Source organism: Camelus dromedarius, chromosome 5 (assembly GCF_036321535.1).
Source record: "Camelus dromedarius isolate mCamDro1 chromosome 5, mCamDro1.pat, whole genome shotgun sequence".
Taxonomy (NCBI): domain Eukaryota; kingdom Metazoa; phylum Chordata; class Mammalia; order Artiodactyla; family Camelidae; genus Camelus; species Camelus dromedarius.
Window position 1 is genome coordinate 62,827,630 of NC_087440.1, and position 27,624 is coordinate 62,855,253.

At 34.5% G+C, this 27,624-nt stretch overlaps 1 protein-coding gene across 4 annotated transcripts in view; it reads left to right on the forward strand.

The window, feature by feature from the left end:
* The window catches only part of FUT8 (fucosyltransferase 8), a 255,203-nt gene that overhangs the window by 64,190 nt on the left and 163,389 nt on the right, over positions 1 to 27,624 (forward strand). For 3 of the 4 annotated variants that reach the window (XM_031453883.2, XM_064486044.1, XM_031453882.2), the window contains one exon: positions 20,850 to 20,943. The exons of the other annotated variant lie outside the window; for it this stretch is intronic. The gene's annotated coding sequence lies outside the window, so the exon portion shown is untranslated. The remainder of the gene's footprint in view (positions 1 to 20,849; positions 20,944 to 27,624) is intronic. 4 annotated transcript variants of the gene reach the window in all.

The window sequence follows — 27,624 nt, forward strand, 5'->3', positions numbered from 1 at the left end:
GTACATAATGAATAAGTAACTGCTAGTTTATTAGCTTGGGGATTTCAGAGAATATGGGGGAAGGAACAGAGGAACTAGTCAACAGAGGGTTACCTGAGCTGTTAAAACTTGTAAGGATCCAGAGATTATACTGTCCAGTGCTATATTAACATGGTAGCCAATAGCCATGTATGGCTGTTTACATTTTAAAAGTTAAAACCTTAATTCTTCAGTCTCAGTAGCCATGTTTTAAGTGCTCTATGGCCACTATGGCTAGTAGCTACCATATTAGTGAGTGTAGATATGGAACATTTCCTCATTGCAGATATAGCTGATAAATAGCCATTTTCTCTTAAAGATTTTAATGATTCAGATAATTATAATTTTTAAGATAAGATTCTTAGGATTTTTTGGTAAGATATTTGTACTGTGAAATTTATTTTGATTATTCTGTTGTATCATGGATACTCCACTAATTTTTATTTGTTATTCTGTATTTTTAAATGTCATTTTTATCTAATTTTGAGAGTAGCTCCCATTTTATAATATAAATTAATCAGAAAATTTGAGATGATAACTAGAAATTGTCCTTGCAGTTAACAAAAAACATGAATTCTGTCAAGTGAGGTAATGAATTGGACAGTGAAAATTCCTTCTAAGACTTTTACTATCGGTATGTTAGGAATATGGGGCTTTTAAAACATCCCTCTAGCTCTTTTGGTTAAACATGATAATATGTTTTTTAGTATAGTGCCACATTCTCAAAATTTGCTGATTAGATGTTAGTTCTTTGAATACATATATTCGGTCACTGGGTCATATTTCCCAAACCAAATTATTATCAAATTCCCTGAGGAGCTTTTTAAAAATACAGTATCTATAGCATATGGCATATGTATCATACATAGCATGTGTATTAGTGTACAAAAGGATTTTGTCTGATTTTTCCTTAGCATTAACTCCTTGAGGTAGAATTGTTGACTCAAAAGATTTATTTATTTATTTTTTTGGAGATTCTTGATTCAGAGAAACAAACCTTCAGAAAGGTTGTATGAATTTACAAACTTTCTGCACATTTTCTCTGCACTGGATTTCATTGAATTTTTAATAATTTTCAGTTTATGAAAAAGATCTCTTATTTTAGTTAGTTTTTTATTTGTTTATTTATGAGTGAGATTCAACATCTTCCATAATTTTTTAATATGCATTTCTTTTTTCTTCTTCCTCCTCCTCCTTTTTTGAGGGGGCAGTGAATTGTGTGTTTTTGATATCTATTCTTTCACATACCTAAAGTTCTTTCTTGATCTGGATCAGCAGTAAGTTGAATGATGACGCTAGAAGGTGATGACTAAAAATAAGAATTGGTGTCTAGAGGGTGGGGTGATTTTGATTACTATGCAGATATGGGCATGATGTCGAATCTACCCCAAATCTGCAAGATTCTTTTTCATATTTCCATCTATTCTCTCTTAAATGGTATGTTTCAGGAATGGTTCTTTTCAGTTTAAGAGTGGGGGAATTGAATTAAAATTTTCTTGTGTGAAGAAACCAAATATTTTGCTACTATCATTTGAAAACTCTTCTTTACAGTCGGTTCTGGGCGGTGTTAGAATCAGTTTGAAATAATGCCATCTAACAAAACCATTTGTTTTGCTTTCTTGCCTCTATGTATATATGATTACAACAGAAACCCCTTAATTATGGGGACTGTTTATCTTTGGGTCCTTAGTGACCCAGTGAAAGAAAACTCGTTTCCTCTACTCACAACACTTCTGACCCCAGATGTGTGGGTTTTCCACACCAAGCAATTCTCTAGTTCTCTGAAAACACTGAGTAGTTAGTAGAGACTCCACAGGTTAAGGGCCCAGTCCCATGAGACTTGCCTTCACTTCAGACATCAGTTGCAAGCGGTGGGTGCCCTTACCCACACTTCTGTCTGACTTGACTAAAACTCAGGGTGTGGCAGAGGTGTTCCCTGTGATCTCTTTAGGTCTGATAATTTGCTATCATTGCTCACAGAAGTCAGGGAAATGTCATTTTAGGTGTGATGGATTCTTAACTCAATGTCCAGCCCCTCTCTCCTCCCTGGAGGATAGCTGGTGGCACTGAAAATTCCAAGCTTCTAATCGTGGCTTGGTCTTTCTGGTGACCAGTCTCCATCCTGAAGCTATCCAGGAGCCCACAAAGAGTAGCTTCATTAGAATAAAAGATTCTCTGTTCAGGAAATTCCAAGGGATTTCGGAGCTCTGTGTAAGATGCTCCTATCACCCTCATCACGCAGCTAATTACTAGGATTTTGGGAGTTCTCAGTCAGGAACTAGGGTCAAAGACCAAATACCAGAACAAAAAATATTCCTAGCACCCCTATCACTCAGGAAATTACAAGGGTTTTAGATCTCTGTGTAAGAAATAAGAGGTTGAGAGACCAAATAGATATTTCTAATTATGTCGAACCCTGATTGGGGGCTTTAGAATGCTTGTTGACTATGATTGCTTTTACATATATATATGTAAAATATATATATATATATATATAAGTATAGTCAGTTTACAGCATTTTGTCAGTTTCTGGTGTACAACATAATGTTTCAGTCATACATATACATACCTATATTCCTCTTCATATTCTTTTTCATTACAGGTTACTACAAGATAGTGAATATAGTCCCCTATGCTATACAGTAGAAACTTGTTGTTTATCTGTTTTGTATGTGGTAGTTAGTATCTGCAAACCTCAAAGTCCCAGTTTATCCCTTCTCACCCCCTTCATCCCTGTAACCCTAAGTTTGTTTTCTACGTCTGTGTCTGTTTCTGTTTTGTAAATAAGTTCATTTATTTGTGCGTGTGTCTGTCTGTGTGCGTGTATGTGTGTGTGTGCTTGCTTGTTTGTTTTTTTGGATTCCACACACGAGTGATGTAATATGGTATTTTTCTTTTTCTTGCTGGCTTACTTCACTTAGAACGACCATCTCCAGGTCCATCCATGTTGCTGCAAATGGCATTATTTTATTCTTTTTTTATGGCTGATTAGTATTCCATTGTATAAATATACTGCAACTTCTTTATCGAGTCATCTGTCAATGGATATTTAGATTATTTCCATGTGTTGGCTATTGTATATAATGCTGCCATGAACACTGGGGTATATGTATCTTTTTGAATTAGAGTTTCCTCCAGATATATGCCCAGAAGTGGGATTGCTGTGTCATGTGGTAAGTCTATTTTTAGTTTTTTGAGGACTCTCCATACTGTTTTCCATAATGGCTGCACCAAACTACATTCCCATCAGTAGTGTTGGAGGGTTCCCCTTTCTTCACATGCTCCCCAGCATTTATTGTTTGTGGACTTTTGAATGATGGCCATTCTGACTGGTGTAAGGTGATATCTATTGTAGTTTTGATTTGCATTTCTCTGACAATTAGTGATACTGAGCATTTTTTTTCGTATGCCTATTGACCATTTGTATGTCTTCACTGGAGAATTGCTTGTTTGGGGTCTTCTGCCCATTTTTGCATCGGGTTATTGTTTTTTTTTGTTATTAAGTTGTATGAGCTGTTTATATATTCTGGAAATTAAACCTTTGTCAGTCATCATTTGCAAATATTTTCTCCCATTTTGTAGGTTGTTTGTTTTGCTTATGGTTTTCTTTGCTGTGCAAAAGCTTATAAGTTTAATTAGGGGCCATTTATTTATTTTTGCTTTTATTTCTATTGCCTGGGTAGACTGCCCTAGGAGAACATTGCTAAGATTTATGTCAGAAAATGTTTTGCCTATGTTTTCTTCTAGGAGGTTTATAGTGTCTTCTCTTATGTTTAAGTCTTTAAGCCATTTTGAGTTTATTTTTGTGTATGGTGTGAGGGAGTGTTCTAACTTCATTGATTTACATGCTGCTGACCAATTTTCCTAACACAACTTGCTGAAGAGACTGTCTTTTTTCCATTGTGCATTCTTGCCTCCTTTGTTGAAGATCGACTTATTTCTGGGCTCTGTATTCTGTTCCATTGATGTGATTGCTTTTTTATCTGAATCTGTCCTTTCCACCACACTGTTAAGATAGCATCTCTATTTTGGAACTAATAAAACTATTGCAAAGTGTAGAAATGAACTCTGTTTTTTTTTTTTCTTTTAAAATTATTTAAAATTTAAAAACCATGATAAAATAAACATATACATACATACTAACATTGACTATTTTAACCATCTTTAGGTGTACAGTTCAGTGACATTAAGTACATTCACGTTCTTAATGCAACCACCACCACCATCGATCCACAGAACTTTTTCATTTGCAGAGCTATTCCATTAAATAGTAACTCCCTATTCCCCTTTCCTTAGCCCCTTTTAACCACCAGTCTACTTTCTGTCTCTGAGTAAGACTGCTCTTCATACCTCATATGAGTGAAATCATACAGTATTTATCATTTTGTGACTAGCTTTTTTCACTTAGCATAGTGTCTTCAAGGTTCATCCATGTTATGTGAGGTGTCAGAATTTCCTTTCTAACTTAAGGCTGAATAATATTCCATTTTGTGTATATACTACATTCTGTTTATCTGTTCATCTGTCAGTGGGAATTTGGGTTGCTTCCACCTTTTGGCTATTGTGAATGATGCTGCTGTGAACATTGCTGTACAAATATCTCTTTGAGACCCTGTATTCAGTGCTTTTGGGAATGTGTCCAGAAGTAGAATTGTTGGGTCATATGGTAATTCTGTTTTTAATTTTTTGAGAAACCATAGTGTTTTTCACATGGCCACCTCATTTTATATTTTTACCAGCAGTGCACAGGGTTCTAATTTCTCTACATCATTGCCAACACTTATTTTCTGTTTTTTAAAATAATAGCCATCTTAATGAATGTGCAGCGTTATCTCATCATGGATTTGATTTTCATTTCCATAATGATTAGTGATATTGTGCATATTATCATGTGCTTATTGGCCATTTTTATATCTTCTTTGGAGAAATATCTATTCAGATTCTTTGCCCATTTTTGAATTGGGCTTTTTTGGGTTGTTGTTGTGTTTTAGGAATTCCCTCTGTATTGGATGTTAATCCATTTATCCATATATGAATATTAATTCCCAGATTAATTTAACACTATTCTAAGTGTTTTATAATTCTATAGCATGTATTTGATTTTCCTGATAGATTAATATAGGGTATTTTGCAGGTTGATGAGGAAGTATATAGTTTTATTTTTTAAAAACTGATTTATTGAAGTATAGTTACATACAAAGCAGTGATTATATTTGAAATATGCAACTTGATAAGTTTTGGCATATATACACATTTGTGAACCCATTGCTACAATTAAGGTATATATCTATCACCTCCCAAAATTTCCTTGTTTGTTTGTAATTCCTTCCCTCATCCCTTCCTGACCTTCACCTTCTCCAGACAAATACTGATAAACCTTGTCACTATAAATTAGTACATTTTCTAAAGTTTAAAAAAAATGGAACCTATAGTATGTACTTTTGGGAGGGGGCTGGCTTTTTTCACTCAGCTTAATTATTTTGAGATTAATCCACGTTGTTGCATGTATCCTTATTTCATTCCTTTTTATTACTGAGTGGTATTTCTCTTGTGTGTTGTAGTTGGGTCCAGTCAGAAGATAGAAACCATATAGTAGGTTAAGGAGGGAAAGTTTAATATCAAGGATTATTAACTATGACAAAAGAGTTAACTATAAGATATAAGGAAACTTTATATAGTACCTTAGGGTTTTGGGAGAGTACCCAAGGAAGATAAATTTGAAAGGGGGTAAGATCTCATTGGAGATGTGGTTCAGTTGACTGGATAGTGAGAACTTCATGGTTTGTATAGGCCAGAGATGGCCTGAAGTTGCTGGATAAGCAATGGTAACTCACTGGCGTGCAAGAGGAGAGCATGGGATCAGCAACTGGTGGGATGGTTATGTAGTGGGAGTCCAGGTGCCAACAGGGGCAGGAAACTTTTGGAGTGTGTGGGCTGCATGGGGGCTTGCAGAAGAGGTAACTTGGTGTGTATCCATCTGGGCCACAGACAACTGTGTTTACTCTGAATGGGGCCTTGTAGAGGAAGGGAGTGTAGATGCTGGCACTGGCAAGAGATTTCCAGAGTGCTCAGGGGCTCTGGTTTCCATGTCAACAGAGATGTGTCTACCAGTCTGAGGCTTCGAGGTAGCAGGATTGCTTTCTCTGCAGGTGGCTGGCACAGCACTCTACTGGAAGTCCTCATACCCACACCCAACATTTCTTCTCCTTCCAGCCCCTTCAGTAAACTGCTGGAGAGGTTCTTTCTACTTCAGTGTCCATCAAGCGCCCTCTACTGAGAGAGCTGAACATGGTGCATGTTAAAGGAGGAATACTGAAAGGAATTTTGTTTTTTATCATACAGCGTATATTGGTGAATGCATTCAGAGCTGAGGGGCAATAAATTGATAAGTGACGTGTACAGATATATCACAATTTTTTTTATCTACTCACCTGTTGATGGACGTTTTGGGTTCTTTCTAGTTATTGACTCTTAAATGTAAAGCTGCTACAGACATTAATATACAAGTTTTTGTATTCACTTATATTTTCATTTTCCTTAGGTAAATACCTAAATGTGGAATGACTGGATCATATAGTATGTGTGTGTACAACTTTTTAGGAATTTCCATATAGTTTTCCAGAGTAGATTTACCTTTTTTTTTTCTTGCTGTCAGTATATGTGAGTTTCTCTGTATCTTACCAACATTTGGTCATTCTTTTAAATTTTAAACATTCTAACCAGTGTATGGTGGTATCTCTTTGTGGTTTTAATTTGCATTTCTCTAATGGCTAATTATATTGAGCATTAATTCATGTGTTCATTTAACATTTGTAGATTTTCTTTGGTAAAATGTTCAAATCTTTTACCCATTATTATTATTAATTGGGTTATTTTCTCATTATTGAATTTCGAGCACTCTTTATATATTCTTGGTTCTATGCTTTGCAGAGGTTTTCTCCAGGATTGTGGCTTATCTTTTCATTCTCCTAACAGTGTCTTTTGAGGAATACACATTTTTGATTTTGATGAAGTTCAGGAAATCAACTTGTTTGTATATGGATTATACTTTTGTTTTTGTATCTAAGATACATTTGCCTAATCCAAGGCTTTAAAGGTTTTTTACTAGGTTATCTTCTGAAAATAGGTTTTATGTTTAGTTCTATGATGCATTTTGAGTAATTTTTTAAAAATATGGAACAAAAATTGAATAGAGGTTCATTTTTTTGCATAGTGATATCCAGTTGTTCTAGCACCATTTGTTAAAAAGCCTGTCCTTTTGATTTTTATCAAAAATTAGTTCATCATATATGTGTGAGTTTATTTCTGATTCCCTGATTTGTTCCAGTGATCTCTTTGTCTATCTAGATGCCACTATTGTTTTGATTACTGTGGTTTTATAAGAAGTCATGAAACCAGGTCGTGCTACCCATCTAACTTTGTTTTTTTCTTTTTCAGTGCTATTTTGGCTATTGTGCTGGTTATCAGTTTAAAAAATACATTTGAAAGTGTACTTTCAAATTTTTTTTTTAATGTTAAAAGAAACATTAAAAATTCCAGCATCCAAGGAAGCTGAGAAGGCATCTTGCATTTATATAACAATTCTTATCTATTAGTTGCAGAGCAAAAACAATAGAGAATTAATTATATAGTAAAAAATTGCCTTTAACTATGAAGAAGTTCTCCTATTAAATTCTCCAGTTCATTAAACTTACTTTTGGTTATTATTAAATAACCAAAAAAAGCTGCAGAACAGCTGCAATTACAGCTGCAGATTTAGTCAAAATAGGGGTTTTTAAAGGCTCCTTACTCCCCTTTCGCATCTCTTTCCCTCACCCCAAGTAACCCAAATTTAGTTGTAAAAGTTTTGGTAAGCTCAGGATTCCCGAAACTGGAGTGCCATGTGTTTAACTGCATGCAGATGTGATGATTGTATGTAACTCTTCACTAAGGTTCCCGGAAACTTTTTTGTTTTCCTATGCTCTATGCACAATGAAATGTTTGTTGTCTGCTTGTTGCTGCATTGAATTTATAGATATATGAGTATTCCAAACATAGTTTAGTGATTTTTATCAAGGCTTAGGCATCTGCTAAAACTTCTTAGAAGGGTAGTAATTTTTCAATTTAAATTTAAGCTAACGTGGACAGTGTTACAAGTTGACTGGAAGTACCTGAAAAACCTTTCGTCTATGTTTTTAAAAATATTTTTTCAAATTTTATTGTAGTAGAAGATTGCCTCTGACCTTGTCTAAAAACAAGTTTGATAAATTTCTTAATTTTTGGAGCAAGTTCTGTTACAATTAATCAGAAGTAAAATACACATTCATGTTAATGTTCCCCTCACTCTCCCTTTCTTATAGTTTTATGATCTAGGGATGTGGATGTCATTCTAAGATCTGGTTTTCAGGTCATCAGTCCCAGAATGGAAATAAGGGTTATGAAGAACTGTGACTAAGAGCAGGGTTTGGGGCCAGTCTTTCTTTTCCAAGTAGTTACCCCATCTCTTTTGCAGATGCTGGTTATGCTGAATATTGATCATGGGCTATAATAACATATCTTGGATTCTAACCTAATTTTACGGTGTTGTTGTCTCAAAAGTTGTTTCAATATTGTAGTGATTTGCTCTTGAATTACACATAGGAAATTGAAAGAGTTTTCTGCCAAAACTAATAATTTAACACTTAAGGTAGGAAAGCAACTGAAACATGCCTGTTATGTGCATAGCACCACGTTCAAAGGGAAAAGGATACAAAGATGTATAGTTCTTACCTTCAAGTACAGTAGATAGAAAAGGTGCAAATATGTGCATTAAAATAATAAATCAACTTTTACAGGGAAAATAAACTTGGACTTAAACCCCCAGGCTCAGGAACTCTTTAGATCTTAACAAGATTCCAAAGGTCTAGACCAACTTTCTTATTACTGCACATGAGGAGATAGATTCAGAGAAGTCGAGTGAATTACATTGTCAATGATTAAATAGGAGATTTATACGACATTCTAAATATGAACTCAGTAGTGACAATAGGCAGCAAGTTAACCTTGCTTTTATTATCTTGGTGTCAGCTAATGTTGATTGATTGCTGTTGTAGGTAGTTTTATAAAGAAACTGCCAGTTATTTTCTCACATAAGTTTAGTGGGTATATCAGCAGAATGTGGACTTATATATATAGTAGGTTATTTTTAGACACGGTAGCTTTGAGCAAAAGCCATTTCAGAAAATACCGGCGAATTCAAGTTAATAGTAAAACATATTCATTAAGACAGAATAAGGAAACTGTATTTACAAAATTGCATAACTTTTAAAATATAGAGTGGTTTATAGGTATAAAGGCAGATAGGTAAAATTTGAGGTGGAGTATAATTTTGGTGATAAAGGTGCAACTAATTATGTGAGGATAAAGGAAGAAACTTAACAGAAAGAAACTTTTAGAAGGGAAAATAAAACTTTGAGACTTCAATAAGATAGGAAAAATGAAATGTGAAAAGCAGTTCAGTTTTATTTAGGGACTGGCCATACATTCATCTCGTTATCAAAACTTGTCACTGTCTTTCATCTTCTTCCTTCCCTTACGGGTTCTCTCTGAGAAAGGTTCTAGTGTATGTGGTGTGATATAGTGCAGTGCAGCTTTGGCTCTGTCGCTTATGACCAGTGTGGTCTTGGACTAAAAATTTGCTTATTAAGATATACTAAAATGAATAATTTTTAATTAGTTACTTAGAATTCTGAGATTCAGATACTTCATAAAAAATGAGGCTATGTCTTTGATGTGACTGTAGGATTAATGGGACAATTAAATGAAATCACGTGAAATTGTTTTTAAAGCTGAAGACTTCACAAAGGCAAAAAAATATTGTTTTATGTCATAACAATCAATCCAGCATGACAAATATTTGAGTATCCAATATATCAGATTTAAGGCTGTAGACTTTTGAATTAAGGAAGATATAGTCCTTGCCTTTAAGGTACTTTCTGTCTAGTTTGGGGAAGTAGGAAATAAAATACATAATGCAAATGTCTGTAATAGGTGACAGAATATGAGATGGGTAATGAGATGTTAAGCTGAACAATTTTGACTTAAGTTAAATGAACTAGTCACCTAAATCTGCTGTAGTTCCATGAAACTCAGTATGCTACAAGGGAGCATTTCGACCTTCACATATCTTCTGCTCTTTGAGCCTTTAGGTATGAGTGGGCAGGTTTTTAACTCGTGTTGCCATGTGATAGAGGTCTAAACTTAGGCTCTCCAATAGTTGCAGTAGGAGCTTGTTAATTTTTTAGGTGTACAGATATGAGTCAATAGCTGAGTCAAAGTGTCACAAAGAATGTACAATTTTTAGTCTTGTTGAGTACTGTCAATGGGATAGGTTCCAGATTTTAACATCTGGATTGGATACCTTGCCAGGGGCATAGAGGATTGAAGGGGGACTTTAGAAATATCTATTCCAACCCCCTTAAAGATGTCTTTTACAGGGTCCCAGAATTAGCTTAACTATTTCTTGTACTGTGGAATCTTTCTGTTATGTGATGCATTATATTTTCTTATGGACTCTTATGTTTGGAGTTCTTTGTCTTTGTCAGCCCCAAGTGACCTCCCTCTCCATCTGTTGTTGTGTATTTACATTTTGCTGGATATGCTACAGGCTTGGCTGAGGAGAGGACCTATTGATGAGTCAGCCAGGAGTATAAAGAGGAGAATGATAGGTTCAGGAAGCAGGACAAAAAAGGGAAAGAATGATAACAATAATAGCTAATGCTTATTAGCACTTAAGTCCCAGGTGCTATTCTACGCGCTTTTTAGAAATTCTCTCACAATAACCTATGGTATTGATATTTTAATATTGAATATTAGTTAAATGAAATATTAATTTAATGTTAAGTGATAAAAGTATTTACCCTTGTTACAGATGAGGAAACTGAGCTACAATGCTTTGCACAATGGAAGGCAGTGTTTTTGTGCCTTTTGATTTTCGAAACCAAAACCTTAACTCTACCACATATCGCTTCTTAAAGATAACTTGGAGGCCCCTTTGGGAAAATTTTTTTGCCTCCCCTTCTCTAAGTGTGATAGTCATTAGAGACAAAGATGAATATTTTAAGGCCAGTAACTTGGGTCGGGTGTTGGGGAGGGGGGTGGAGGAGGTGAAGTATTATTGAATTTTTAGGAATCTGAATATAATCTACCTTGTAAATCAGGTGGAAAGGAAATTTTGGTGAGGGTTTTAGAAGGACTAGATTTTATGATGTTATATCAGCATAGAAGCTTGATATAGGAAGTTTAGTAAGGGCTTATGATCACTAGTTTATATAGATCACCACTGTCTGATAGAAATATAATGTGAACCATGCATGTAATTTAAAATTTTCCAGTAGCCACATTAAAAAAAGGTAAAAAGAAACAAGTCAAATTAGTTTTAGTAATATATTTTATTTAACCTAATATATTCAAAATATTATTTAAACAACTCATTAATATAAACATATTAATGAAACGTTTTATTCTTTTGTTCCTGCTAAGTCTTTGAAATCAGTGTGTATTTTATACTTAAAGCAATTCTCAGTTTAAACTAGCCAAATTTCACACGCTCATTGGCCACATTTGGCTACTGATTGCTTTACCAGATAGTGCATTTTTATGCCATTAGAAGATATGTTCTTAAAAAATTTCTGATTGAATTGCAAATAGATGGCTTTTTCTCCCTCTGCGTAGTGGTGGAAGGCAGTCTGGGGCCGAAAGATAACCATATTCAGTTGTATTCAGAGAATCTGCTCAGGAAGGGGAACATATTTTTTATATTTAGTAAGAAGGGGTGGGGGAATGTTTACCAAATGTTTAGGCTTCCTGTTGTTTGAGGTACTGTGGGTGTTATATAATTAGGGGACTTCTTGGGGATTCCAAATTTCTGGCATCAAATAAGTTTGTTGGCTCTGGTTTTGTATAAAGAGCACAGTGCTTTTCCATAGACAGAGCTCTAGAAGAGAAGCACACAGTTCTTACTCTTGAAATGTGGTGTTTGTTGGTTCAAGGACTCTGTGCCTCTTTCTGGAACCCATCACAACCTCGCTGATTTGACTGATTTACTTTTGTGGGATTTAGTATGTTTAAGGTTACACCATTCTTTAGGCAGGGATTTCCAAAATCTGCTTTTCCTCAAAAAGAACCCAGCTAATAAGCTTATCACATAAAAATGATAATAAATCTTTTCTAACTATATACATTCTTTGTAAAAATTTAGGTATTGGCGATCGATACCTGCTTTTATGTATTTAGTGAGCAGATCTCCAGCAGAAGGAAGTGTTTGATCTTTGGCTTCCTCCTGCAGTACTGGGATTTCTAGGGCAGTAGCACTGCAGTGAATCAGAGACTCTCTGGTTTGTATGGGACAAGTAGTGAAGATTTAATTTCCTTTAAGGAGAGAGTGAGCAAATGAGAGGTATGTGTTCTTTCTAGCTGAGTTATATATGTATATTGTTCTGTGTTATGTATCATTTTATTTGGCTAAGAGCCTAATTTTAATGCATTTCATTAAAATTCTTAGTTATTTGTAAAATTGCAAGATTTATAAAACTAAGTAACAGCTGTAGGACTTGCATTAACTTGTTGAGAGATACCAGGGTAAAATACAAATTCTGTGTGTGCAATTTAACAGAATAGAATGCACTTTTATCATCAGTAATTTTTATTTTCTGAGTTTTTAATTTTAGTGGTATGCTGATGTCAGAATACCAGAATACAGATCTTTTTTGCCATGACGAATTGTGTTTTATTTGTTGTGAATGTAATTGTGGTTCAGGGATGGGGGTAAGGAAAGTTTGTGGAAACCAATGCTTACCATTTTGGGGATGGGTCGTGGGAACAGGCAATCTAGAAATATACTTGAAAGAAAGAAAACGATAGCCACTTGGGAGAAACGAGATGAGGGGAAAAACATGTTTTAAGAAAAGTTAGAGTGTTTAAAAAAAAAGGTCATACACAAAACTTAATCATTAGAAACATAATCAAATTTTATAACTTTTGAGTGGAAAACGTCATGTTAGAGAACTTTGAATTTCATATTTATGTTCATGTTTGGTGTGGATAAAATAGAAGTCACTTTTGTTGTTTTGAATTGACCCCGTTACGGCTTCTTAGACTTTTAACTAAGAATCACATTCCTTAGCTGTTGAGAGTCCCGAGACTGAATTTGTAATATCTTTGTGTTAAATAGCTAACACAGAATGACTTTAGAAGAGATTTCATTAACTTGACCATATTTTCTGCTGGAAGGTTAATAGTCTTACTGACTCTTGTTATGGAATTATTAGTAATTTATAATTCTAAAGTACTGTGAAAACATTAAACACTCTTTAAATATTAATTATATTTATTAGAACATTCTTTATTATGAAGTAATTCATTAACCTATACTTAATTTTGGTTATTATAGTTACCTGTTCTCAGCCATCCATCATAGTCCTATCCTATGACCGTCCTTCTTTAATTCTTAATCTTATAGGAATATTTGTGACTGTGCCTAGGTCATGACTGTGCTGGAGATGACTCAGGAAAATTCTTGTAAAGGGTAGTTATAACCTTGGAATTGTTTTGTACCTGCTGTGGTTGCCCTGCTGCTTTAGGAAGTTATCTTAGGTTAGAGTAAATAGTTCAGGTTTTGGAGTTACATGGTTTCTCTTGAATGCTGTCTCTGCTCCTTAACTATCTCTGGGCAAGTTATTGCCCAGACAAATTGTTAAACCTTAGTATCATTAACTACAATTTCAAAATAAAAGCAACCACTTCCTAGGGTTGTTAGGAGGACCCGCACAAAATAATATCTCCACTATTAAGGATAATAGCAGGTTACTTTTTTTTTTTTTTAATGAAGACTGTTTTTTTAAAGAGCAGTTTTAGGTTCATAACAAAACTGAGAGGGAGGTACATAGATTTCCTGTTTACCCCGTGCTCCTGCCCATGTATAGCCTCCTTCATTGTCAGTATTCCCCACCAGAGTGGTACATTTGTTAAAATTGGTGAACCTACATCAACGTATCATAATCAAAAGTCCATAGTTTACTTTAGGATTCACTCTTGATGTTATACATTCTGTAGGTTTAGACAAATGTATAATGACACGTATCTATCTTTATAAAACCTTTAAGAGTGTATTCACTGCCCCCCAAATCCTTTGTGCCTTTTCATTGCTTCTCCCCAACTTCCAACCCTGCACAATTCCTCATCTTTTTACTATCTCCTCAGTTTTTCCTTTTCCAGACTGGCTTATTGGTTGGAATCATACAGTATGTAGCCTTCTCAGATTGGCTTTCACTTTAAGGTTTCCCTATGTCATGACTCGATAGTTCACTTATTTTTAGCACTGAATAATATTTCATTGTCTGTTTGTATCAAAATTTACTTACCCATTCACCTACTGAAGGACATTTTGGTTGCTTACAAGTTTGGCAGTTATGAATAAAGCTGCTGTTAATACCCATCTGCAAGTTTTTGTGTGGACGTTAGTTTTCAACTAGCAACTGCTTTTATTGAGCATTTATTTATTTTAGCCAGACACTGTACTGTGAACTTTACATGCAATATATCATTAAATCCTTATGTATATATAAGAGATTATACAAATTTCATGCCCATAGTAATGTATGTCCAACAACTGATTGCTACAATTTTTTCTCTGTGTTAGTTCCAAGCATGTAGTTTAAGCAGAAGTTGGGGCTGTTAAAATGAGAGACAGAAGTGGGCATTTTGATTAGACCTCAAAGACTTACTGAGAGATTGTCAGTGGTTTGGAGGTGAAGTATATATGAAGTGTAGTTCAAGGATAATCTACATGATAATCACTTAGGAATCTTGTTAAAATGTAGAGTTTTGGGTTCATCTTCAGAAGTTCAGACTTTATGAATCAGAATCTCTGATCACAGAGCTCAGATTCTGCAATTTTATGAGCTTAATAAATAATTGATTCACTATGAAGTTTGAGAATCATCTTTTAAATTTTTTCTTTCTGATGTTTAAAAATGATTCTAGTGATTTTTAAATAGTTTTTTTGATTTAATAAGGTTTCTATTTTATTGGTGCTGGTAAATGTTTCCATTTAAATTTTTATACATGATGTATAATAAATATGATTTTTCCATGTTCTGAGGGTAGAAGGGTGGTGAAATTTATTAATTCAACTAATATTTAATAAATATCACTTCTTTGAGGTATATTTTAATTTTTCATAAATACAGTTTATTTTATCATTCAAATAATGTAGTCTTTTTCATTAGAGTAAGAAAGTAAGGCGGATTGAGAACATACTGTTAATGAAGATAGGTAGAGAGGTGAAGAGAGTGGTTTTCTGGTACTAACTAGAAAGGAAAAAACTAATATTAGTTAACTAATATTAATAATTAGCACCTGATGGAAATTTTCAAGGAGTTTTGATATGGGTCATTTTATTAGTCATATTAGTTAATGAAAGAGTCATATCAAGAATGTTTAGCTTCTTTGTTTTTTGACAGTTGCCTCTTCCCTCCTAAGAACACTCTTCTTTTGGACATTGTGTATGTTGGCATCCTAGGAAGTTTTACTCCATATCTGCTCTTTGGGAAATCAAATTCTGTCCTTACAGTGTTTCACATGGACCTCAGCTTTTTGAGACTCTTCAGGTAAAACCTTACCCAAAGGAACCAATTAATTGCTTCAAGTCATAATTTTAAACTTAGGTGTTTAGAAGACTCCATTTCAGTGAGTCTTTGCATTGGTATTTTTAATCCTCAAATCTTTCTGGCTCCAGCATCCACTTTAATAACTCTGTGGGTTAAGCAATTCTATTTTTAATACCTGTACTTTTATTCATTCTCAGAAACTAGGTTACGAGGGCTTTGTCATTGTTAATGAAATGGTATTGTACACTTTTTTTTAGGAGTATGCTTGGGCTGAATGAAGCTAAACATAGTAGGAATTGTTGCTCTGCTTTAAACACTCAAAGGGTAGAATTTTGCATATTTTAGACTCAATCTGTTGCCAGTAAGATAATATTACTTATCTCTGGGAACTTTGGCTCTTCTCTTGTGCTACTTAGAATTCACATGAATTACTAAAACTTTCTAGTAGGCATTTTATTGACAGCCTCTGTCTGACTTCTTTAAAAGTCATCTTTAGCATTTTCGAAAGTATCATTTGGGTCTTCTTGGGTCTGGAAATTTTGTTTTTGTAGTGACTGAAGTAGAGAGTCAACTTTTTTAGAAGTTAAGAGCAGTGCAGTACAGAAGAGGAGAATAATTAGACTAAATTTACATCATGCCTTACATTGTGAAAAATAATCATAGCCTTATGTATTTACTTTTCTGAGGTTGTTGTTGGTGGTAGTTGTAGGAAGAGTGTAGGGTAAATTAAGGAAGCATTGAGGAGAATGTTATCTCCTAACCTGGGATTTCAGTTATTTCCCAAATTCAGGTAGCAAAGTGGTTATTAACAAAAAGTTTTCTTTCATAGGAGGCTGACGTACAGCATTGATTTATGTATCGCTCACCCTCAAATATTGACAGTGTGGATGTTATAAGTAATCTCCTGAGTTAATGTCTTTTCTGTCGTATTCCTCTCTGTTTTAAGTGTGGGCCATACCACAGACCCATAACAATGTTGATTTGATAATATTACTGTTACAACTGGTGATTTTTCTTTTTAAATCAGAGAAAAGCACACTGATTTTTTTCCTTTACTCTTATAGAGGTTTTATTTCTAATAATTATACTTTCCTGCTGAATGATTTCAAAATGTTTTGGTATGGTGTAACGTAGTATTTTGTGGTTAAGAATATAAGCTCTTAAACAAGACTGTCTCGGTTCAGTTTTCAGCTTTGCCACTTACTCGTTGTGTGACCCAGAGAAGTTATTTATTTTAAGTAACTCTTGCCTCAGTTTTATCTGTAAGACAGGGATTATAAAATTATCTACTTTATAGACATGTTTTGAGGATTAAGTCATTTTGTAAAGAAGAATGCCTGCAAATAGTACAGGCTGAAATAAATATTAGTTATTATTCACTCCCTAAAATAGTATTGTCAGTAAACACTAATAGAATTTAGAAGTGAAAAAAATAATATTTTAAAACTTTAGAAAAATTTTACTTAGAAAGTTATTTTTAGGCTGGAGTTTGCTCGCGCGCGCACACACACACACACACACACCCCTGCACACACCCACACACTCAGGCTGTTTTAAGACAGTATTTTTCATACTTTAATGTGCATGCAGATTACTCAGGGATCTTGGTACCATGTAGATTCTTACCAGTTTTGGAATAGGTCTCAGATGCTGCTGTTCTAACAAGCTCCCCAGGTAATCTGGATGTAGCTAGTCTTTAGACCATACCTTTAGTATTAAAGTTACGGAATGTTCCTTTAGTGGTTCTCAATCCCTCTGTCAGTACATTGTAAACACTTAGGTGTTTTTTGTTTTTGTTTTTTTAAAAACCGACTTAGACTCTACCTCGGACCAGTTGAATCAGACTTGTAGCATTAGTGTTCTGGACATTGTCATCATCATTAGTATTTTTTTCTCTTTTGTGAAAAAATATTCTGGGTCATTCTTATGTGTGAGTAGCATTAAGAGCTACTACTTTAGTGATGTGAAGGAGAGTCTGGTAAGCTAAGTAGCTCCGTTTTCTGTCTTCATTTACTTTATCTTCTCTCATTTTAAGCACCTGTATGGATGACCAGCATAGCTGGTCAGAACTCTGTACCTGGGAGGCAGTTCATAATGTTGGCCTGAAGTTTTCTTCACACTAGACTGAACTAAAAAGTTTGGCTCCTTGAACCTTTCTTCATGGATTCTTTTTCCTGTCACTTTCATCATTTTTGTAATCTTCTTTGGATTCCCTCTAATTTCTCAGCAGCTTCCTGAAAGTATAGTAACTCAAACTCAGTATAAAATTGCTTTAACAAAACTGAATGATGACAGAGGCAGAAAAATTAAGTTCCTTCCACTTAAATTCTGTGACTTTTACTAAGGTGGAAAACATACATTTGTTTCAGACTTTTTATGGGCTTTTTCTTTATGTTTTTGAGCACTAAAATGTGTTTTCTAACATGATACTTGTTTCAGTACATTACTTTCTTAGGTTATGTTTCCTCTTTTTTCTTTCTCAGCTGTACTTCTTGCCTCCATTTCCCTTCTTGTGCATATTTTTGGGGAGAGACAGTAAATATTTTCTCATGAACTATCATGTTTTGGGAAAGTAGTTTCCCAAAGTGATCACTATCATGCTGAAATTTTATTCTATCTAGCCATGATGTATCTGTTTGAATCTGGACAAGGCAATAATCTACACTAGATAATTTTGCCAAGAAAATTTAATACAATGGAGGAATGGGTTATACAGGTGTTCGAGACTGAAAGGCAAAACGGGAACACTGGAGTAACACAGAGACAGTAATTGTGGAAAGCAGCCATCATCCACAGGGCTAGGGGAACAAAGAAGAGCATAGAGTAGAGTTGGGGCTCAAAACTTCTGGAGTGGTACTGCCTGGCTGTTGCTGGTACTTCTGAGAGTGCCAGAAGAAGCTTGTGACTGTCACCAACTGCTGCTTCTGGAGTGGAGGGCCTCTGCTGGGGCAATACTGACTGGAAAAAGCAAATTTCTCCTTTGAGTGTCCTTATTGACAGTATAAAGAAGCTAGATGGCAAAAGAGAAAAGTAGTCTCCAGAGTTCTATTTTCAGCCTTACTGAGCTGAGTATTATGGATGTGGAACTGAGAGACTGTAACTGAATAACCAGCACATATAACCTTCTCCTCTTCTGGTTACATGATGGCATAGGTTTTGGTCTCTTGGTCTCTTTCTCAGCCAGAGGGACCCCACATGCTTTTTGTGTCTAGGATTTAGAATGAAAGGAGTTATTATTATTTTTAAATTACTTATCTAGCTAATATGTTTTGGGGGCTTGAGATAACTCTGTCACAGCCCTTCTTGGGGTCTGAGATTTAATCATTAGATACTCATTTCTTTGGCTCTCAAGGGGTTTCTGTTTTTCAGGATCCCTTTTTCAAAATACAGAAATTGTTGTTAGAGTATGATAAACCAGAGGTCAAAAATTGGTTGCTTATTGGCCAAACAGTGGCCTGCAATGGGAAATCTTTGAACAGATCATCATACCTTCTCCCTCATTTTAATACTCTTCTTCCTGCAGAGCTTCTTCAATTTTACCTTGTATATGAATCATTTGGGGATCTTGTTAAAATGTGGCTTCTGATTCAATATGCCCCTGGATAGGGCCTAAGATTTTGCATTTCCAACAAGCTCACAGTGGAGGCTGCAGCTACTGGTCCCTAGACAAGACTTTTCTTCTCTCTTTGAGAACCACTGGTATGGCTTGGATCCACTGTTGGACCTGGTTTTGGGTGATTGAATGGTGAACAGATTATGTAGTAAGAATTTCTTTCAAGCCTACTTTCTATAAATATTTTGAGCAATTTTAGTAGAGGTATTTATAGTTGTTTCTTTCCAGTTGGGACCAGAAGGGCAATGCCTCCGAATAGGTTGACTTTTCTTCCATAATTTTGATGCTGCTCTTGATACAGAGGCATGCCTGTCACTTGCAGATTCCCTGGAACATCTGAGGCTTTTCAGTAATTGTGTACATGTTTAAGGGAAACTGACTAATGGGAGATAGGATAGGAAGAGAAAATTCTTGCATCAAAAGCTCGTGTTCATTTAAAGCCATTACTTTTGATTAAATAGGGCTATCTATGGATTTCAGAAATTTGGTTTGAATTTCATACTAATTGCATTTCCCTACTTTTGGCACTTTGATATACTTGAACTTGTCATCAGAGCATAGTCTTTCTTTGAGCCAAATATATGGTAGTCTGTCTTAATTAAACTTTGAATACATCCCGTATTTATCAAGTTGTTACTTGCTCTTTACATTTGGATTTTACTTTACTAAGGCATACCTGATCACATGAATAAAAAGTTAATCTTTATTCAGTTGTCATCCTTCAGGATCCTCTCCCTGCCTTCCCCACCCCCGCTGCCCCCAATTCCTGGATCTTTCCTTTTGTCTTTACAGATCTAGATTTTCAAAGATCCTCGGTACTTTCTTTTTGTCTGTTAGTGCTTTATTGGAATTTATTCTTACATTTTTAATTCAGGCTATAGATAGTATGACTCAGGCCACAGAATTGTTAATAATTGGTCTCTTTATCAGTTAAGGTAAAAGAGTTAAAATGAAAGTTAAGGATTTAGGGGAACCCTACAGAAATGAAGGGTGAAAAAAATGCTCATTTTTAGGATCCTAAACAAAGCATTTTGACTGTCATATAGAGACCCTTGCGTGCACACAAACGTCCATATTTGAATATTTATAGAAGATAATCTGTCAAAATTACTGTTATTTTAATTTGCCAAGCTTGGCTGATTGCTGCAGTTGGATGTTAGTTGAATTCTAGATGAGGAACTGTAAATATGATCTGGTGTGGAACATGCTTTTTGTCCTTGAAGCTGTTTGACTATCCACCATCACCCCACCCCCCGTTTATTTAAAAAGTGGGGCCCTTTTGTTTTAGCTAAATTTTCATATTCTTTTTAGGAAAAAGAATTAAAGTAGGGTGATAATAAATATTACAACTTTTTTTTAAGTTAATAAGCTATTTACATTTAGTGGTCAGGAATTTTTTAAATACTTTTAACTATTTGTCCAATCGTTGCTTCAAATGAGCTTTCCCTGCAGAGTTGAAACCTAGGGACATATATATCATTTGAGTGGCCTGGAGGTTTTGTGTGAGATAAGTTTCATATTAACAATAAATGTACTATGTATAATTGTATATAATTAATGCTTATCCCTTTCTTTTGTCTCATTTTAAACAGTTGACAATTTTAGTGACCCAGATTCAATCAATAAAATCTTCCATTGGAAATATCATGTGATTTCATCAGCTTCTTATGTTTTAGGGGAAGAAAGGTAAGCCATTTTTTACAGTTCATATTGAGATTACATTTTAATAAATCAAAATTTTCTCTTTTTAAAAGTTAGGAAAAACTCTTTTCTCTTTAGTAGTGTTTCCTTACCCAGAAAACACTATTATTTATTTACATCATATCACTATTCCTTAAAAGATTCCACTGAGTCTACATTGTCTCAGCTCTAGAGGTTGGATATGATGACTTTGTAAAAATCATTTGACATTTTTTTTGGAGCAGGACTCCCTTCTGTGTTCTGTCTACTAGGCTATCTTGTCTCTTTAACATAGCCATTCTCACCTGAATAGTTTATTTTTATATATAACCACCTGACATAATTAGAGTGCCTTAATTTTTTGCTTTTGATGTTTTCATTTCTTTATCCCTTGTAAACTGACATAATTGGGTCCATTTTTTTAGTTATTACGTTTAGCTAGAAAGTATGTCAAGTACTAAGTTTTAGTTTTACTTAGACATTGACTTTATTTTGGGGTTTCAGGAATGTGGGGTCTCAGGGAATATATTTTATTTTTTAGCAAATTATTAGTGAAAATTTTATAGCATTCTTTCCTATCTTTTGCAAGCATCCATCATCATTCTGATTTGACAACCCTCTTGAGGATAGATTTTCTTTTTTGTAGGAGTGTTTATATAATCTTTCACTTCTTACTATGGTCACGTTTCCTAATTCTTTTTGTGACCACCCCCAAATCATTTTCCATATATCTCATCCTAATTTCTCATTATCCTCCTGGGAAAATTATTTGTCCAACTCTGTAGCTATCTTTTGGCTGCTTAAGATTATTATTAATTATTGATAATTCCATAAGATGTTATACTTGCTCCTGATTTTGTAGTGATTAACCATCTGTTCACTGTTTAAAAGACTCAGAAATGTCTGTTGTACCTAATGTATCACAGATGTGGAAATAATAAAATAAATTTACATTTATGTAAAGTGAAGATACTGTTAATATGTTCCCTTGGGTTTAACTATCCTGATATTCTTGCTATGTTTTGAGGCTTATTTTAAACAAACTTTCAAATGCTTAAGGTGAATTAGACATGTTTATCTTATTTAACCAGCATGCTTTTGGTTAAATATGTTAAAACTCAGTTGAATAAAATTTAAGTCAGTAATATAAGAAGTAATGAGCTGTTTTACAGTGTGATTTGGAAAAAAATAGCTATATTTCTTGCTATAAGAACTGTACTGATAGCACTGTACAGTTCACTGAGATTTTCTAAGTAAAGTAATTTTGATAAAGGTAATTTTCAAGGCAATAGAAAATGTTGGGAATTGGTAACCATATGTCAAATTTCAGATAGAAATTTTAGCTTTCTGCTGATGTTTTTTTCCTTCCAGAAGAAGAATCTTAAAACTTAAATTTGTTTAGAAGACATTATAATGCTGTTTTAGGAATTAAGAAACAGGCTATATTTTTCTATAATTGAGCAATAAGAATAACCAGTGAAGTGTAGTACTTATTAATATATATATTTTTAAAGCCCTTATGGAAATTTAATATTCAGGTGTTTATTTAGGAAATAATTTATAGTAATGACATGTGATTTAAATGATAACCTACAATAATTGTCTACATGTTTTCATTGTTTCAGAAAGGATGAAGTGTAATGTTTAATAATTTGTATTTTGGTATTAATTTTAGGATAAACACTATGATTAATCATATTTTAGGTAATTTTTGTGCCACTGAGAGAAACTCAGATCTCCTTTTTTTCTCTCCTTAATATCATAATGGTGTTATACATCACTCTATCAGTTAGTTAAAAGGTAAAAACTGAAAATAAATATATATGTGTATATATATATATATACACGCACACACACTTTTTTAAAGCTGAAAGTGAATATATATATAATATATACACACATACACACACACTTTTCTTGGTTTCTGGTCTGGCATGTAAGGAGCTTAGAAGTCATCACTCTGTTGTAATAAGTAAAAAATTGAACAAACTGTAAAATCAGCAACTCTTCTTAGATCTGTCAGAGAAGTGAGGTCACAGGGCAAACTATTGCCCCCAAATTGGAGAGATAGACAGGCAAATACAGAGAACGATAACTTACCCTAGCAGAAACCACTAAGGGAACCACTGCTGGGTAGGAAAATCTAAAATGTAATTGAATCCCTGGAAACTCCATGTGGACAAGTCTGAGGTAAAAACTCTAGGGAGACCCAATGATAGGGAACCCTCACACTTTGATGATTTTTCCAGGAACACTACGAGGTCCTCACAGTGAATATCAGAGAGAAATCCCCTGGTACTTCCTGGGAGAGGGGAAAGTAACCATTTTGAAATATGCCAAGGTATTCTGCTTTTCTTAACAAGATCTGCTATCAAGGAAAAGTATTTTACCAGGGCCTATGTAATCTGTTTGGATGTTATCAGAGGCTTACTGACCTAGAGGGAGGGAAATACCCAACTCTAGGCTGCTCTAGCCTTCCACATGAGGGAAGAGAAATACTCAATTCCAGCCCCCTATTACTATCCTATTCCACCTAGGAAGGGAACACAGGACTGAAAAGAACTTGTGAAGTTCACAGCTTGGGGGAGAGGTGGGGCACAGGCTCACTGAAAGACTCAGACCTATCCATAGCACTATTGAATGCTCCCACTCTCCCGACACCCCGTCACATTAGTACATTACTTTTTGCTGCAGTTCCTTTTACCCAGTGCATCATGTCTGGCTTCCAGCAAAAAAAAAAAAAAAAAAAAAAAATCAACAACAACAACAAAAAAAAAAAACCAAAAAAAACTACAAGGCATACTAAAAAGCAAAGAACACAATTTAAAGAGACAGAGCAAGCATCAGAATCAGACTCAGGTATGGCAGGGATATTAGGATTATCAGACCAGGAATTTAGAACATCTATGGTTAAGATGCTAAGGGTACTAATGGGAAAAGTAGACAACATGCAGGAACAGATGAGTAATGTCAGTGGAGAAAAAAATCTAAGAAAAAAAAGAAGTGCTTGAGATAAAAACCACTATAACAAATGAAGAATGACTTTGATGAGCTCGTTATTAGACTGGACGCAACTGAGGAAGAATATCTCTGAGCTTAAGGATATGTCAGTAAACATTTCTGAAACTGCAAAGCAAAGAGAAAAAAGACTAGAAAAAAAAAAAGGAAAAAATATCCAAGGACTGTGGGACAACTGTAAGAGGTGCAACACATGCATAATGAGAATACCAGGAGAAAAAGAAACAGAATAATAATGATAGAGAACGTCCCCAAATCGGTATCCAAACCACAGATACGGGAAGTTCAGAGAACACCAGGCAAGATAAGTGCCCAGAAAGATTTACCTAGGCATATCTTCTTCAAACTGCAGAAAATCAAGGATAAGGAAAATAATTTTGAAAGAAGTTGGAGGGAGAAAGAAACACTTCATGTATAGAGGGCTTTTCTTCAGAAACTGCAAGCAAAAAGAGAGTTGGGTGAAATATTCGAAGTATTGAGAGGAATAACCAACAATCTAGAATTCTGTATCATGTGAAATTATCCTTCAAAAGTGAAGGAGAACAGAGACTTTTTCAGACAAACAAAAATTGAGAGAATTTGTTGCTAGTGGGCCTACCTTGTAAGATATGTTAAAAGAAGTTCTTCAGAGAAGACAAATTATGTAGGCCAGAAACTTGTATCCACATTAAAAAAGAACATTAGAGAAAGAATGAAGGCAAAATAAAACCTTTTATTTTTCTTATTCTTAATAGATCTAACAGATAACATAATTTGTTTAAAATAATAATAGCAACATGTATTACATATTATAGCTTGTATGTAAGTGAAATGAATGATGACAATGATACAAGGGTTATGAGGGAGGAATTAGGAATATCCTTTTATAAGGTACTTAACACTATCCATGAAGTGGTATAGTGTTATTTGAAAGTGGACTTGGATTATTTGGAAATGTATAATGCAAACTCTAAGGCAACCGTTAAAAAAAGTTAAAAAGAAGTATAATTGACATACTCAGAAAAGAGAGAAAATGGAATCATATAAAATACTCAATTAAAACCGCAAAAGACAGAAAAGAATGGAAGACAAAAATAGGAACAAAGACAATGAATAGAAAGCAGTAACAAATATGGTAGACATTAACATGAGTGTATCAGTAATTACTTTAAATATCAGTGGTTTAAATACATTGAAAGGCAGAGACTGTCAGAGTAGATCAAAAGTCAAGACCGAACTCTATGTTGTCTACAGAAACTCTTTTTATATATGAAGATACATATAGATGAAAAATAAAGGGATGGAGAAAGATATACCATGCTGACACTAATCAAAAGAAAGCTGAAGTTGCTTTATTAGTTGCAAACAGAGCAGACTACAGAGCAGGGAAGATTTTTGAGGATAAAGAGGAATGTTACATAATGATAAAGGGGTCAGTTCTTCAAGAAGATGTAACAATCCATAATGTGTATGCACCTAACAGCAGGTCGTCAAAATATGAGATGCAAAAACTGACAGAACTGCAAAAAAGAAATAGATCAGTCCGTTAGTATACTAGGGGATACCTCAACATTCTTCTGTCAGAAATGGTCATATGTAGCATGCAGAAAATCAGTAAGGACATATTTGAACTGAATAGTACCATCAATCAACAACTGGATTCGATTGATATCTATCATCCAGCAACAGCAGGGAATACACATTCTTCTCAAGAAGGAAAAAGGAATTACTGAGAAAATTCAGCATTCTTTTTAGACTTTAATATTTTTTAGTAGAACTGACATCATGAATACGTGATCAGAAAGAAGGTGAGGAACTCATTTTAAAAAATTCAACAAACTGTCACCTGCCTCCCATCTACTTACAGATTTTTGAGAAAGAATTTTAAATCTTTGATCTTTTGTAATACTTAAACGTTTTTCTTGCCTCAAGTTTTGTACAATGAATGAGAGTTACAGGGGTTACCTTTACAAATGAACCCTACCTGGTGCTCTTTCATTTGTCAGGTGTTAGGAATACCTCATACAACTCTTTGGTTCCACGTAGCAAAATTTGAAAACTGTGAAATATGAATCCCTCATGACCTGGTCAGTATTTGCTAATGATTGCCCTTTTCTCCTGAATAGTAGAACTCTAGGTGTCCAGATTCTTTTGAGTGATCTAGAGGAAGAGGGAAAGCAGATGAGAAAGGACAAGGGAGAATTTGTAAAGGAAGAGAATTTCCTAACTGTATTTAGAAGGCTTTGTAGGTTCCTGGAGGATACTTTGTATGATAAATTGCTGAACTGCCTAAAGGAGAGATGAAAATGACATAGGTTTGATATTTGTTTGAAATGGTGGTATTTGTTTCCCATTTCAAGACCTCCCTTTCTTGCCGCTCTTCCTGTCATTTAGAACAAGGCTAGTGGGGAGCAGGGCCATAGGCTTAAATTTTCGTGAAATATAGGTGCATTGGGTAGAATGAGGAGAAGTATTTCAGCTTCTTTCTCTAAACTTTAAGTCTCATTCTTTTTTGCTCAAAGTGGTATTTCAAGAACTGGTACCTGGTTCAAAATGGGGCTGATTCTTTGCAAAGCTAGTCTAATTCACAGTGTCTTCCTACTGGATTATTGGATTAATGTTGGGTAGACATCTATTTGCATGTTGAATGCTGTTAGTGATTTATACATTGTTATCATTTGCCTGCCTGGTAGACTCATAATAGTGACACTGTAAGAATTAATAACATAGATATGATTCTCTCGAGGAATTAAGAAATCTTGTTAAAATAGATTTAGTGAAATTGTTTCATTCTTTGTACAATTAAAAAAAAAACCTGAACACAAAAATAAAACATCAAATGAACTTTCTTCCTTAGATCACGAGTAATGGTTTGAGGACAAAAATCTATCAATGTGTAATCCCAAGGTTTCTGTCTCATTTTAGCTGCTCTGCTGACTAGCTGTACAAACCTTGATCAAGTCATTTCTTACCTCAGTTTCTTTGCCTTCAAAATGGAGATAGTGCCTGGTTTACAAGGCATTGTTAAGAGTTAATTGAGGAAATGTGTACAAAGAGCCTGGGTCATATTTGGCATGCTCCAGTGTTACTTCTCTTCCTTTCAGCATTAGTAGTGATATTTGGATTTCAGGCTTTGAATTCACTAGTTACTCGTTGTGAAATCATTATGAGATCAAGTTATTTTGTTTTTCTGAACCTCATTTTCCTTTGATGTAAAATCATTAATACTCACATTATACAGTTGTGGTTCTAATTCAGTTCCTAGGAAGTTTTTGTTGAATCTAAATCTGAATGTTAAACTGCTAAAAACTTATGTAAATATGTAAGTTTTACTGGATCTTTTGGACATTAAACCCATACTGTTTTTTAAGGAATATTTAGTAGGAGGAATACAATAAGGAAAAGTAAATCTCTAGTTTTTTTTTTTTAAATGAGAGGACTCTACAATGGCTTAATTTTTGCTTAATATAATTCATAGGAAAAGTAGGGAAATTATGGATCAAAGGATTTATTTTCACTTGAAATAGCTACTTCTAGAAGAAATATGCACAGGGCACTCAAGAAGTGCAAACACTTGAGTATACCTCTTTCTTTGCTTTTATTCTTTTTATCTTAGGTGACTTCATTTTTTAGTGGGACTTCAGTATACAATAATGGTTTTGTGGGGAAATCTTGGAAATTATTCAGTAC